This window comes from Delphinus delphis, chromosome 9 (assembly GCF_949987515.2).
Source record: "Delphinus delphis chromosome 9, mDelDel1.2, whole genome shotgun sequence".
Classification (NCBI taxonomy): Eukaryota; Metazoa; Chordata; class Mammalia; order Artiodactyla; family Delphinidae; genus Delphinus; species Delphinus delphis.
Window position 1 is genome coordinate 99,094,211 of NC_082691.1, and position 14,904 is coordinate 99,109,114.

General features: G+C 38.6%; 1 protein-coding gene across 1 annotated transcript in view; it reads left to right on the top strand.

The window, feature by feature from the left end:
- Window positions 1-14,904, top strand: part of CNTNAP2 (contactin associated protein 2) — a 1,416,746-nt gene that overhangs the window by 870,553 nt on the left and 531,289 nt on the right. The window lies entirely within an intron of this gene.

Genomic DNA, 14,904 nt, shown 5'->3' on the forward strand with positions numbered 1-14,904 from the left:
CCAAGCTTGGTTTGGGTCCTCACTGTTCAGAAAAGAAGATTGAAATTGTTTGCAAGGTGTCCTAGTAGAACTGGCAGCAGCTGCTTCACTATGTATAATTAATTAATTAATATACACGTGCATACTTAAAGCAACAGAAATTATTTAAAGATTAATATGTTTAGAAAAAAGTTTTGATATTATGAGAGTATTTCTGAAGTCAGTCTTTCCACCTATACAAATCTACATCTGGCCACTGAATATCCAAATACTGTTTACTTTAGAAATCAAGTTTCTTATCTGCTAGTTCTTAAGAGTAATTGCTGGTTTCAGTGTGAATTATTGAATGATCTCCAGGACAGAAAAATAAGATGCATGAAAATACATTCATTGCTGCTGTCAGCAAGTGAATGACTCAGTTTGAGTTTACCTCAAGTTTTCTTAGAGAACACCTGTCTAAGCTCATTGCAAATGTCCCTTTGATGCTTTGCTGTGCTCTTCTCCTAGTGAACAAATAAGATTTCCAAGTCTAAGTCTCAGAACAGAATTATAAGTAGTGGGATCTGCTAAATAATGAGGCTTTGGGGCATGTATCCCAGGATGTGTGTTTTATAGTCTTTTGTTTTGGGGTGTGAAAGGCTTAGTCCAAGAGAGGGAAGACCATTTAATGAGTACCTGTAATTTCCCAGGTACTGTAAAAGAAGGTATTATTCCAGCTTTAAAATGAAGAAACAGAGACCCAGAGAATTCCTGTGCTCACATAATATAACTTTCAGGGGCAAACTCTCTCCTTATAGCTCCCTAAATGGTTACAGAACATCCCAAACAGCAGGGACCTCTGAGCTTCAGTGACTAAGGTGTTAACTTCGTCTTCACTTTCAGCAAGATACCAGAGTGAAAATAATGAAAAATACTTTTTTTTTATATTTCTGTACAACAGTGCTGATATTTTCTTTCTTTGGGTCATTTTTCTAATATAGGAACTCTTTAGGGTATCTCCATAACTACTGAAATTTGATCTACTTAATGAAATCAATTTATTACTAGTACACTGCTGTCAAAAGAGAACTGGATACTAAGTGGAATATCTGGACTCAAGACTCAGATCTGCCAATTTTGCTTGTGGTAACAGCAAATAAGTCACTTCACTTCTCTGGTTCATCCTCGAGAGGAAGAGCTTGGACTTCCAGCTCCTCCAGCAGCAGTGAACGTGGCCCAGGTCCGGGTAGTGCTGGTGGGTTTGGGAAATGCTGGGGAGGGAGAATCTTTGGAGATAGCGAAGTTGATTATCTGTGTACTCCCCATCGATGGCAGTGCCCTGAAGAAAGCCCTTGCAGCATCTCCAGTCCCCATCCCTGATAAATGTCTTCTAAGAGGAGGAACTACCAGAAGAATGGATCCTTCTGTGTATTGTTCAGAATCAGACCGGATTTGAGATTAAATCACAAGCAGAAGAGAATCCTTAGAATCTTCACAGTTGATACAGGCTTGTATGTACCTGATAGAATCTCCACCCCAATTTGGATGACTATGAATTACAATCTCTAACTAGGACCAAGATATTGATTTTATATCAATGTATGTCCAACACCCAGTTGGAAGAATATGGACATCTATCTCACCATGAGAGTGAAAATATTTTATAATAGAAAATTCAAAATTAAATAAAAAGAAGAGTTTGGGTTCAATGAGCCCTAATATCTTTTCTAGGTTCAAATAGTTTTGGAAGATCCAGAAAATACAAAAGCAAAGCAGGAGTCCTGACCCCAAATTTGCAAAGTATTGCTCGCAGCTGAGGCATTCTTTTTGTATTTTGCCTGTTTCTGTGACTTCCTCTTTGACTCCTAACCATTGCCCCACCCACCCACTTTAGTCTTTCCTCTGCCCTCCAGGTACCCACTGTCTGGCTGTATAATAACTATATATGTGCTAAACATCTTTGGTTTTCACTTAAACAATCCTTCGGGTATAATCAAGAAAATATACATAACGTTATAAATTAATACTGAAATCTAAATTATATCCATATTATATTTTTTAGACAAGGTGGGATTGTGGTACCATGTAAATAGAAGGAACATCTTCTCTATCTCTGAATATTTAAGGTGTAGACAGTGCCAACTACATTAATAGCCACCCTGATATTTGCCAAATAAATACATGAAGCAAGCAAACGTCAAAGGAAAGAATTTAGTTTTCATTTGAAAAATCCTTAGGGCATAATCAGGAAAAGAATGCATAATATTGTAAATTAATACTGAATCTAAATTATGTCCACCTTATTATTATTTGTAATTAGTACTGAGTTCATGGAAATACATTTTAACTCCTTTTCCTTCAAATTATAGATTTTTCAGAGAGCTTAGTTGCTGTTTTTGTTTTGGTATGATTTGTTTGTTATTTGTGAGTTTGCAGGCATATTTTAAGATTTTAATTTAAGAATAACTTTTTCATAGAACTTTAAAAGATTTACCACACCCTGAGCCTCTGAGTGGTCCAGTTCCCTCCAAATGAAACATTGAGGTCAAAATCCTTTTTGGTACTTATGCTAGTTTCCTGGGTAACTTAAATAACAGAGACTTACTCTCTCAGAGCTTGGAGGCTAGAAGTCTGAAATCAAGGAGTTGACAGTGTTAGTTTCTTCTGAGGCCATAAAGGAGAATCTGTTCCAGGCCTTTCTCCTAGTTTCTGGTAGTTCCTGGCGATCTCTGGCAGTCCTTGGCTTGTAGACACATCACTCTGATGTTTGCGTTCATGTTCACATGGTGAGTGTTTGTCTCTATGTCCAAATGTCCCCGTTTTATAAGGACACCAGTAGTATTGGATTAGAGCCTACCCTCAGACTTCTTCTTAATGTAGCTAATTACATTGGACCTATTTCCAAATAAGGTCACATTCTGAGGTATTAGGGGTTTGGGTTTCAATACATGAATTTTGGGGAGACACAGTTCAACTCATAACAGTGATCATTTATCACAATAAAACCAAACAAAGAGACAAAGTTAAGGTACAAAGGAAAATTGTATCGTATCTCTGTATAAGCTGAAAACAATGTTTGAAGTTGTGATCTCTGACTCTATTATGGGTTATGGGGAGAAGATGACCTTTGAGTTTTCATGTAAGATAGTTTGGTATCACTGCTGTGTTTATGCAATCATCTACATCTTCTCCAAGGAGCTCGGACTTGCCCTTATATTTTGCATAGCCACATAAGTCATTCATATCTTCACCCATTGATGCTGTAGATATTTATTGACCACCTGCAGTGCTAGGCATTGTCTGGGCACTGCAGATACTATCAGGAATTGAAAGAGACTCTGGCCCTGTTCTGTGGAGCTTATAATCTAGGGAAGGGAGAGATTAATCAAATAAGTGTATTATTAAATGTAAACCACGATTTGGACAGCAATATAAAATAAACAAGGGTTGGTGCTATGGGGAGGTATAAAAGGTGAATTTAAGCTCATGGGGTTGTTAAATGGGGGCCAGTCAATGAAGCTCACCCTGCAGAGGCGACGTTTGAGCTAGGATCTGAGGTTGTATAGGCGTTAACTTGGTGAAGAGGGAAGGGAACATTCCAGGCAAAGGAACAGCAGGTCCAGAGGCCCAGAGGCATAAGGCAGTGTATGTATTCAAGAAACCCTCCCTCCAAAAAACAGAAACTTGAGTGTGGTTGGAGTGCAAAGATCTAGGGTGAGCAGAGTGGGAATTGAGATGACAGATGGAAAAGGGTCTTTATGTGAAGAAGACAGGAAACCATTGAAGTGTTTCCAGAAGACGTATGGCAGGATCAGATTTATATTTAAAAAAAATTATGCCCACAGCAGCATTGAAAACCAGATAAAGTCAGGCGTGAGTGATTGGCAGAAGTCCAGCTGAGAAATGACCGTGGCTCATGCTGCAGTGGCGATGATGGTGTTGACGGACACCCTCACCTTCAGCAGGTATTTCGTAGGTGAAATGGACAGGATATTGTGACCATGTGGGCATGGGAATTAGGATAGGAGAGTCACCAGGAGTGAGTCTTGGCTTCTTGTTTACATAAACAAGAGTAAGAATGCTGAAAGGGGACCAGTTTTGTGAGGTAGAACCATGATTTTTGTATTTGAAACTGTTGAGTTGAATGTGACTTTGAGACACTGCGATGCAAAGAGCAAGGAGGCAATTGTATCCTTCTGTCTGGAGCTCAGAGACAGGTCTTGGCGAGATGTGCACATTCTGGGGCCATCTGTTTATGGTTGACTTCAGGTTGGGGTGAGCTGTCACCTAGGCAGGGAAAATAGAATGAGAAGAGTACCTCAGAATCATCTTTGAGACACCCCAACATTTAATTCCTAGACTAAGGAACATATTTCAACAGACAGAGTAGTAAAAGGAAAGTCAGGAGCCTCTGGAGTGAGTAGAACCAAGAGATACTGGTGCTTTAGGAAGAAAAAGCCAGATGCTGAGAGATCAAATGACATGAGAACTCAAAGGATCCAGTAAACTCGGTGGCATGGAGCGACACGGTGCCCTAAAAACTGCTTAGGTGGAATAAAAGGAGAGAAAGCCAGAACAAAGCAGGCTGAAGGAGTAGAAACTGGGGAGTAGAAAAATGGACCCAGCAGCTACAGGGTAAATGAGCAAACACGCTGGAAACTAGGAGGCTGTGATAAGAGTTGGAGATGCTTGAATTCCAGGTTTTGGAGGTGGAGAAAATGCAAGGTCAATGAGACGTAGTAAGGGTGTAAAGATGTAAGCTGGATTAAGTGGCTGAAATGGACAGGAAAAGATTGTTGAAAACAAGGAGGGAAATTATTAGAAACTGTATTTTTAGATGAGTGGCCTGTGTACTCCAAGATGGACAGCTCCAGTCCAGACCCAGAGACTTCAGTCAGTGAGGAGCGGGTGGGAGAGGTCAGGATGACGGCAAGGAGAAGGCAGAGAGGGTCATACGCTAGACGGCATGAGCATCGTAAGAGCAGGTTGTACAGGATGTGAGGAGTCTGGGCATAAGGACGTGGAAGCAATGAAAAGTCTGGCCTCAGTCCCACCAACAAACCTGGGTCACCTGGGCTGGGAGGGAGAAGCAGTCACGCCTTGAGAAGGTGCAGGGATGCAGCAGCCTGGTGAGTGCAGGTTGGGCACAGAGCTGGAGGGAAGACTGGGGGCAGGGGATTTTAGGGAGCTCCATGGATTTTAGAAATCACAGTGGAAGGATTTCAGGGGTGAGTGGGCAGGTGGATGAGTTCGGGGAAGGAAAGAGCAGACCACATGATCAGGATGACGGCGTCACAAAGGATGAAGTTGGGCTTGGGGGATGGGGGTGGGGGGACTGACACTTAACCTATGACATGAGGAAAACAGGATTGCAGAGCATGTGGATGTGGCGCGATGGTGGTCCCAGGGGTTGAATGGCCACGTGGTGTGACGCAGATGATTCACGTTCACCAGGTACAGCTCACAGGAAATGTCCAGAGGAGCAACCGAATTTTCACAGTTTTGTAGATACGATTATGTACCTATAGTTTTCATGGAAAAAAAATAGTCAGGGGTAGCACACAGTCAAGTCCAGCTATCAATTCTGTGTGAAAAAATTCCACAACAGTGCTTTAACACCCGATGGTTAAAACAATTAATTACTGGCCTGAATTATTAATTATTTTTAGCTTTTTGTATGTGTAGGTATAGCCTAGGGCTGTACTTTATCAAAAAGCTACAGGGCTTCCCTGGTGACGCAGTGGTTGGGAGTCCGCTTGCCGATGTAGGGGACACGGGTTCGTGCCCCGGTCCGGGAAGATCCCACATGCTGCGGAGCGGCTGGGCCCGTGAACCATGGCCGCTGAGCCTGTGTGTCCGGAGCCTGTGCTCCGCGATGGGAGAGGCCACAACAGTGAGAGGCTCGCATACCGCAAAAAAAGAAAGCTACAATACTTACCTATTTGAAGTAGTTATCAGAAACAGGGAGAAGAACTAGTAATTTTTGAAGATACTTGGAAAATAGTAGACTTTTCACACACACACACATGCACACACAAACACTACTGAGAAAGCTAGTTATTAGTATCCCATTAAGTAAGACTTCTTTTCATTTTAAGTAATTAGCCCACCACATTAGGCAATAATGAGAGTTAATCACTTTTTTTAAGGAAATTAGACTGGACTCATTTTAAAACAACATTTAATGCATATGTTGTAATGAATGTGCAAAAGGTGTAAGTTGCTTAAGCAAAAGTTGTAAGTTGTGATCTCCTCCATCCAAACAGAATGACTCAGGAAGGACTGAAAAGCAGAGTTACTTTTCTCCACTTACATAAGTACGTTCTGTTTGTTAACTCCTGCATGACTGAGTTTACATGGCAGGCAGACTGAATTTTCTACACTTTGGAATGTATCCTGAGCAGGTTGCATTTCCTTTTCATAATACTTTGCCACCAGGATTGGCAACAGAAATTATTGTCTCTCTGGTTATATGCAGTATCTTAAATTGCTTGTTGCATATTTAAGAAACCCACAACTAAGCGTAGAGTTTCAGACATCTACTTGAGCGTAGATTGCTGTCAACTGTGAAATTTGATGAAAACTGAACATCCTAATCAATTTTACATTCTGGAAATCAAAGGAAACAAGCAAGCTTTGTAGGAAATAAAATATCTGACTTCACCCTCTATGAAATTAGATCATTCTAATATGGTCCTTTCAGGCTGTGGGAGACTTAGATGTTGTTGCTTACCACTTACATTCCACTTAGCTTACCAGACAAACTAACAAAGGGTTAGAGAAGTGAAAAGACCTAGGTTCCCACTGCAGACCGTGCTTCTTCGATGCTTGTGCTCTTTGCTGTGAAAAGTCATGACGTGAAGATCTTCACTGTGAATTGCCAGTGGGTAATCTCTTCATTTCCAGGGCTTTAAATACCATCTATATGTTAATGCCTTCCAAATTGGTATCTGTCATACCACGCTCTTCTCTGAGCTCGAAACTCATATATCCAGCTTGCCGTGAACACCTCCCTTCAGATGTGTGATACACATCCCAACCTTGGCATGACCCGACCTGCCCCTCTCCAGCCTTGGCTGTGTGACACACCACGTACCCAGACACGGATGCAAAAAACTCCGAAGTCTTTTCACTTCCTCTTTGCCCCACATCTCATCCAGACCCTCATGAATCACCCAGCAGGATACATTTTAAAGTTAAAAATGAGGTCCTGTCATTGTCAGCTTTGATACAGACCCTAAACTTAACTTCTCTCCCCACATACCAAACCACTATCGTCTCTCACTCCGCCACTGCAGTTGCCTCTTGGCTGGTCCTTCTATGTCCAAGCTGGCCTTCCTGTTGCCTACACGGCACAGTATTTTGTATGCTGAAATACAAATTCATTCACTCCCCTGTTCATACTTCTCTTTTGGCTTCCCATACCCCTTAGGATGGAACCTTGACTCCGCACACGGTCCCCAAGCCCCTGTGCCTTCCAGCTCTCGCCCACCTCTCTGCCTAGGGCTTACTCTGCTTTACCCATCTCGTCCGGCCGCACATGTGAATCCACCTACAGCTTCCAGGTCCTCACCTTTGCCCTTACTCCACATGGAATGCTCTTCCCCCAAATTTTCCAGTACCATGTCTCTTCATCATTCCGTTTCCTGCTCAAATGCCACTTGGCTTGAGGAGGTTTCCTCAACCACACTATGTAAATGAGTTCACGGTCCACCCCGGCACGCCCTACCTCCCTATCCTCCTTCCTTCACATGGATCACTCTGTGAGATTAAGTTATTGTTTGTCTTCTGTCTTCCCCACTAGGGTGTGGTCAGGAGGAGCTTGACTTTGCTCGCTACTGTATCCTTAGTACCTGCATTAAGTAGCTTAGTACCTGTTCATTAAATAGCTGTTGCATGAAGAATAGTAATGCACTTCTTGCATTTTATCAATAATTTGATTGTTAAACTGTAAACATTCTCAGTTGACACACGTCCCTGATATAAGGAAATCTAATCTATTGCATTACCTCCCACTTTCTCTACTCCACTCGACCCCTCAAACTACGCTAGTCATATTATTATTTACGTGTTGTTATAATTAATATTACTTACATTCCCAGTTGTTTAGAAATAGTTCTGCATTTGCTTGGATGCTATGTTCTCCACTCTTTCTTTTACCGCAGCTACCTTATCCATCTCTTGGTTGTTGGAAATTTCTTATTTAATAATTTTTTTTTAATGCTCATGAGAGTTAAAGTCCCCGAGATTTTGTTTGTTGAAAATATATATCACCATCTCTATAGCAGGTTTTCTAGGTATGAAAATTATCAAGTCATACCTTCTTTCCCTGAGGATTTTGCAGACACAGTTCTACTTTCTCTTGGTACCAATCATTACAACTAAGAGAATTAAGGCCACCTGATTTCCTTTTCTTTTGTCTGGATACCTATAGAATTCTTTACTATTGTTTTTCAATAAATTCACTACAATATTCTCATTTGTAGTCAATTTCTACAAGTAGTCACTGAAATTTTATACTTTCTGTAGAATTAATTTTCCCTTTTTAAAGATACCTTGTTATTATATTATTAATTTTTTAATGACATCTATAATTTCCAGTTGTATATTTTGTCTTTCCTTTTTATTTTACTAATGTTAATCAACTTTTTTGTCCTTTTCAATTTTATTTTGTTCATTTTTCTCAAGTTAGTCCTAGATGCCTCTGAGTATAGTCTCAGTAAAGCCTGTTTTTCTTTGTGGTGACTTTTATGTGACTTTCACTTATGTGATGATTTTGTTTTTCCCTTCCACTGCTTTCCCAAGATCTATCAGCTCACTTTGCAGCTGCTTCTTTGTTGTGTCTCATCTTACCGAGCACTTCTATCCTTTTATTCCTTCTTTGGGCTCTTGTTACTTAGAGGGCATGTGATGTACATTTTATCTGCTCTGTGGTACTTTTTATCTGATACACGTTCTTCTTTCTCTGGCCTTCTGTTTGTTGCATTTTTCTCTTTTTTTTTTAATTTAGGCAGTATCCTTGCATAAGTCGCATGTTCTTCCTTTTTGGTGTTTACTCATCATCACAGACAAGAACTTTTCCTTTTCTAGCCGTTTGCACAAAGAGAGAGTGGGGAAGGAACAAGGGTCAGGACGACACAGTTTGCAACTTGTTCTAATGTCTTCTGTGTCCTCATGCGTCTCTGCCCCACACAGTGAATCTGCTCTTGGCTGGTGTGTAAGATACTCAGGACGAGTCTCTTGTGTGGTGCTTGAACTTTGACTTGTCTTCAGTTGGCAAAAAGGTAATTTCAGGAACGTGTGTCATACACAGGTTTTCCTCCACTTGGCCACATGGACAGTCTGGCTTCAAACATGCCATGATAATTGTTTCCTCACTCAACCTTCTCTTCCCTGCCATGCTTTGTGTCACACTGAGCGCAGGGAGGCTCGGTCCACGGACCACAGAACTAGACCTTGTTGTTCCAAGCTGGGTTTTCCTGTTTTTTCCCCTTCGGATGCCACCTAAGTAGAAGGATCATTTGCCCTACTATCCCTACCTAAGATCTGCAGTGTCTGTAGTCCTCTCTCTGTGCCCCTCAACTGCCTGCCCTGCTCACAGAGTCCTTTTCTTCATATGTAGTGGTATGTTCTTCAACCATTTCCAAATGTTATTAAAGATGGGGTTTCTTTTTTATATAACAGCTTTATTGAGACATAATTTACATACGGAACAGTTCACCATTTTAAATTATATGATTTAATGGGTTTTACTTTAGTATATTCATAGAGTTGTCCAATCATCATCACAGTCAACTTTAGAACATTTTTATCAACACAAAAAGAAACTCCATACCCATTAGTCACTATTTCCCCACAATTCCCCAGCCCTGAGTAACCACTAAATTCTTTGTCTCTACAGACTAACCTGTCCTAGACATGCATATAAATGGAATCACACGATATGTGGTCTTTTGCATTTGACCTCTTTCACTTAGCATAATGTTTTCAAAGTTCAACCATGTTGTAATGTATGTCAGAAATTTCTTTCTTTTTATTGCTGAATAATATTCATTGCATGAATATACCACATTTTATTTAATTCATCAGTTGATGAGCAATTGGATTGTTTTCACTTTTTGGCTCTTGTTAAAAATGCTGCTGTGAACATTTGTGTACAAGTATTTCTGGTGATGTATGTTTTCAGTTTTCTTGGATATATTCCAAGAAGTTAAATTGCTGGGTCATATTGTAATTCCATGTTTAACCTTTGAGGAACTGCCAGACTATTTTCCAAAGTGGCTGCACAAATTTACATCCCCACTAACATTACATGACAGTTCCAGTTTCTTCACATCCTTGCCAACACTTGCTAACGTCTGTTTTTTTAAATTATAGCCTTCCTAGTGGATGTGAAGTTGTGTTTGTAGTTTTGACTTTCATTTCCCTGATGACTAATGATGTTGAGCATCTATCTCTTCAGATACTTATTGTCCATTTGTGTATCTTATTTGGAAAAATTTCTGTTCTGGTCCTTTGCCCATTTCTTAAATTGGGTTATTTTTCTTTTTATTACTAAGTTATAAAAGTTGTTTATGTATCCTAAATACAAGCCCCTTATCAGCTTTATGGTTTGCAAAAATTTCTCCCTTTCTGTGGGTGGTTGTTTCACATTCTTAATGGTATATTTTGAAAAACAAAAGTTTGACAATGTTAATGGTCTAGTTTATCTATTTTTTACTTTATTGCTTATGGCTTAAGTGTCACATCTAAGAAACCGCTGCTTAATCCAAAGTCATGAAGATTTATGCCTGTGTTTTCTTTTAAAAATTTAATAATTTTAGCTGTTACATTTATATCTTTGACATACTCGAATTAATTTTTATATATAGCATGAGGTAGGGGTCCAATGTTATCCTTTTGCGTGTGGATATCCATTTGTCCCAGCTTCATTTATTGAAAAGACTTTTCTTTTCCCCATTAAATTGTTTGGCACCCTGGTTGAACATCAGTTGACCATAACTGTGCCATGGTGAAAACCTCCTGTAAAATGTTAAATCAAAGTGGCAAGAGCAAACATACTTGTTTTGTTCCTGATTTTAGGGAGAAAGTATCTAGTCTTTCACAATTAAATATGATGTTAGCTGTGGCTATTTCTTTGATGCCCTTTATCAGTTTGAATAAATTCCCTTATTCCTGGTTTGTTGAGTGTTTTATCACAAAAGGGAGTTGAATTTTATCAAATGCTTATCCTGCATTTATTGAGATGGACATGTAGTTTTGGTCCTATTCTATTGATATGTGTATTAAATTCACTGATTTTCAGATGTTAAACCAAACTTGTAAGCCCCTTATTCATGGTGTACGCTCTTTTTGATATAAATCTAGGAAGATTTGATTTGCTAGCATGTCATTGAAGGTTTTTGCATCTTATTCAGAAGAGATATAGATCTGTGGGGTTTTTTCCTTGTGATGCCTTTTTCTGGTTTTGTCATGAGGGTAATACTAGCCTCATACAATTAATTAGGAAGTGTTTCCTCCACTTCTATTTTATGGAAGAGGTTGTGAAGAATGTTATTAATTATTCTTTAAGTGTTTTGTAAAATTCACCAGTGAACCCACCTGAGCTTGGACTTTTCTTTGGGGATAGTTTTTTAAAAAAAATTATTAGTCCTTATTTGTTATAAGATATTTTATTTCTCTTTAAGTCAGTTTTGGTAGTTTGTGTCTAAGAACTCATCCATTGCATCTTAATTGTTTAATTTGTTGGCGTATAGTTGTCCAGTATTCCCTTATAATCCTTTTTATTCCTGTAAAGTCAGTAGTAATGTCCCATATTTCATTTCTAGTTTTAGTAATTTGAATATATTCTTTCTTTTCTTGGATCAGCCTAGTTAAGGGTTTGTCAGTTTTATTGATCTTTTCAAAGGACCAACTTTTGGTTTCACTGTTTCTATTTTTTTTTTCTATTCTGTTTATCTCCACTATAATCTTTATTATTTCCTTTCTTATTCTTGCTTTGGGCTTAGTTTGCTCTTCTTTTCTCAGTGTCTTCAGCTACTGTTGGCATGATATATCTTTTTCATCCTATTACTTACAACCTGTTTGTATTTTTGAATCTAAAGTATATCTCCTGGAGATAGCGTATTGTTGGATCTTGCTTTTTATCCAGTCTGACAATTTCTGCCTTTTGGGTTATTTAATCCATTCACATTTTATGTTATTATTGATATAGTTGAGTTTATGTCCGCCATTTTACTTTTTTTCTATATCTCATGTCTTTTATGTTCCTCTGTTTTGTTTTACTGCTCTCATTGCATTAAGTGAATATTTTATCGTGTTTCTTTTTAAATTTCTAACCTTCTTTCTTAGATTCGGTTGGCTTCAGGGGGCAAGGAGAAGCAGAGGTCTTTACTCTCTCATTTTAAACTAGAAGTTCTCTACCTTGGTCTTCATGGAGCAGTACTTCATGATGCTAAACCTATGGTAGATATGTGTGCGTGTCCTCACAAATCATTCTCTCCTGGGCATCTTTCAGCTTGGTTCAGTGACTTGGTCACGGAATACTAGGGAAAACATCTGGGCTCTTGTCATGGCTCTGTTCTTAACCAGTTGTATGATGGGGTAGTCAGTAACCTCTTTTGCACTGATTTTTAAAAATGTAAAATAAGGAAATTGAATTGGGGATTTCATTTAGTGTTCCTTTTAACATGAATATGCTGAAATTCTAGGAATACAGTGATTATATGGCTCAAAATACATAAGCACAAGAATGAGGCAGAGTCATACCTTTTTCCTCTTAGAATAGGCAATTTTGTATAAAACTGAAGCGTTTTGGGGTATAGAATTTAACTAGATCCACACCATAGTGAAATTATTATTTGGCTCACACCACTGACTTAATATCCTACAGACTACCCCTTATGTGTGAGTGACCATGATTTGGGGATGGGAGGAAATACAGACTTTGGAATGATTATAACTATAAGCTAGTCCAAGATGCCTCATTAGAATAAGAGCTTTGTGTGAGTCCTATGCCCATGTCCAGTGATTTTGTAAAGATATTTTGTTAGCAAATCCATTATCCATTGACTGTCTACAGTGTGTATACCTCTCAAGGGTAGCTTATGTGCTATTATGTAACAGGAAGATGTGATCCCTGCTCTAATAGGCCCTATTTTTTAATGAAAGGGAGAATAAACAAAGAAGGGTGGTTTTAATTATTAATGACAATTGAAGGGAACTTTAGCACAAATAATTCCAAAGACATTTCTATTTGGCTTGGAATTTTAATATGATTTTTGACAGATCTATTTACCTAATTATATTTTATCTAGAAGGGTATTAAAATGAGCTTCTATTCTCTAATCACTCACAAAGGGAGCAGTAGAGGACATGGCTACAAAGCATGTTGGTTAAGCAGGAAGCTGGTCCAGGATTTTAAAATGTTTTGTGAATTGTCCATAACGAGGAAGACTCTCAGGTAGATAACCAACAGTTGAATATACATAAAACCATAGATGATTTTTAAAAAGCACATTTCTCTATAAATGAGCACAGCTGGGCAATGATGTACGGCGGAGCTGAAGGGGGTTCACGGGGTGACTGGAGCCAAGATGATTAATTTGTAAAAGCTTTGTGCTGATGCCCTCCTGCTGCACATTTCTTTAACACTTTGAAAATGTTCCTGGTCCAGCGGTTTCATGGAACAAGGTAGACTTTTATGACCTCTCTTTTTTAATCGTATTCATTTTTTACCGTCATGAATAAAGAGTGGATCTTAGACAATTGAATGTTCTAGTTGCTTAATGATCAAAATCATGGAAATACTTTTGAATATTGATGGATTAAAGAATCCAGAAATAGTCTGAAATTTACATTTCCACGCTAAGCCACTAGCTGAGTGTCTGCCCAATTTAACCAGCTCTCACTTGGTTCTGCCCTGACGCTCAGTTGTTACTGGCTATTAAGTTACAAATCATATCCTCCTGTTTACAGTTCTAGTTGGAGGAGTGCAAGTCTCCCCCTGATTTCATCTCCATAATTACTTTTGTAAGAAATTATCTCAAAGAGACTCCTATGCTTAGTCATGATCATGTATTATTACGTATTATATTGAATGGCTTTAGTCTTTAATCTTCTCTTGTAACAGTGTCTCAATTTACCTTTCTGTTTTATGAATTCCTGTTCCATTTGATATTTTGGATTTCAGATTCCCTGAGAGCCAACTAAATATTTTCTTATTGACCACCAATGAAAAACATATCTAACAACAGGTGGATATTTGGAGGATATATGGATATCCTCCATATATTTGGAGGATAACCATTCCATTTTTAAGCTGCTTGATAACAACCATCTTATGACAGCATTCCCCAAAATATGTTCTGCAGAATATTACTTACATGGAATTTTAATAGATATTTTGTCAAAATAAGTTTAGGAAACTGAGTAAAATAAATTTAAACAGGTTTTATTATTTAGGACTTATAAGAGGTCTGGCTAGGCTGACGTGCCTTACGACTCTCCAGGAAGGGAATATCATATAATGCAACCCCCCAGCATTTTTCGTTGAGCATCTAGCAGGACTTGTGTTCTGAGAAATACCCCTTGAGTGATGTCCTAACATAAATTTATAAAGGCAGAGAGATAAATATGTGGGCTATAAAGACTAGATCTTGTTGCCTACCTTCATTTTTAGATGGTACAAAACTCCCCATCAAAACTGTAACATTAAAACAAACAGATTAGGAATTTCAATCCAAGCAGAAGAATACATTATAACAGAAAGAAGTTATGTAAATCTTGGGTACCTGTAATTACTCTTCAAATAACATGGTATCAGTACCATGATATTTGTGATATTTGTGACGCTATCTAAGAAATATAGCTGTAACTTCTCTTTCTACGTAGACAAAAATGTTAATCAAATTGTAAGATAGTAAGACATATGGATAATGTATATGT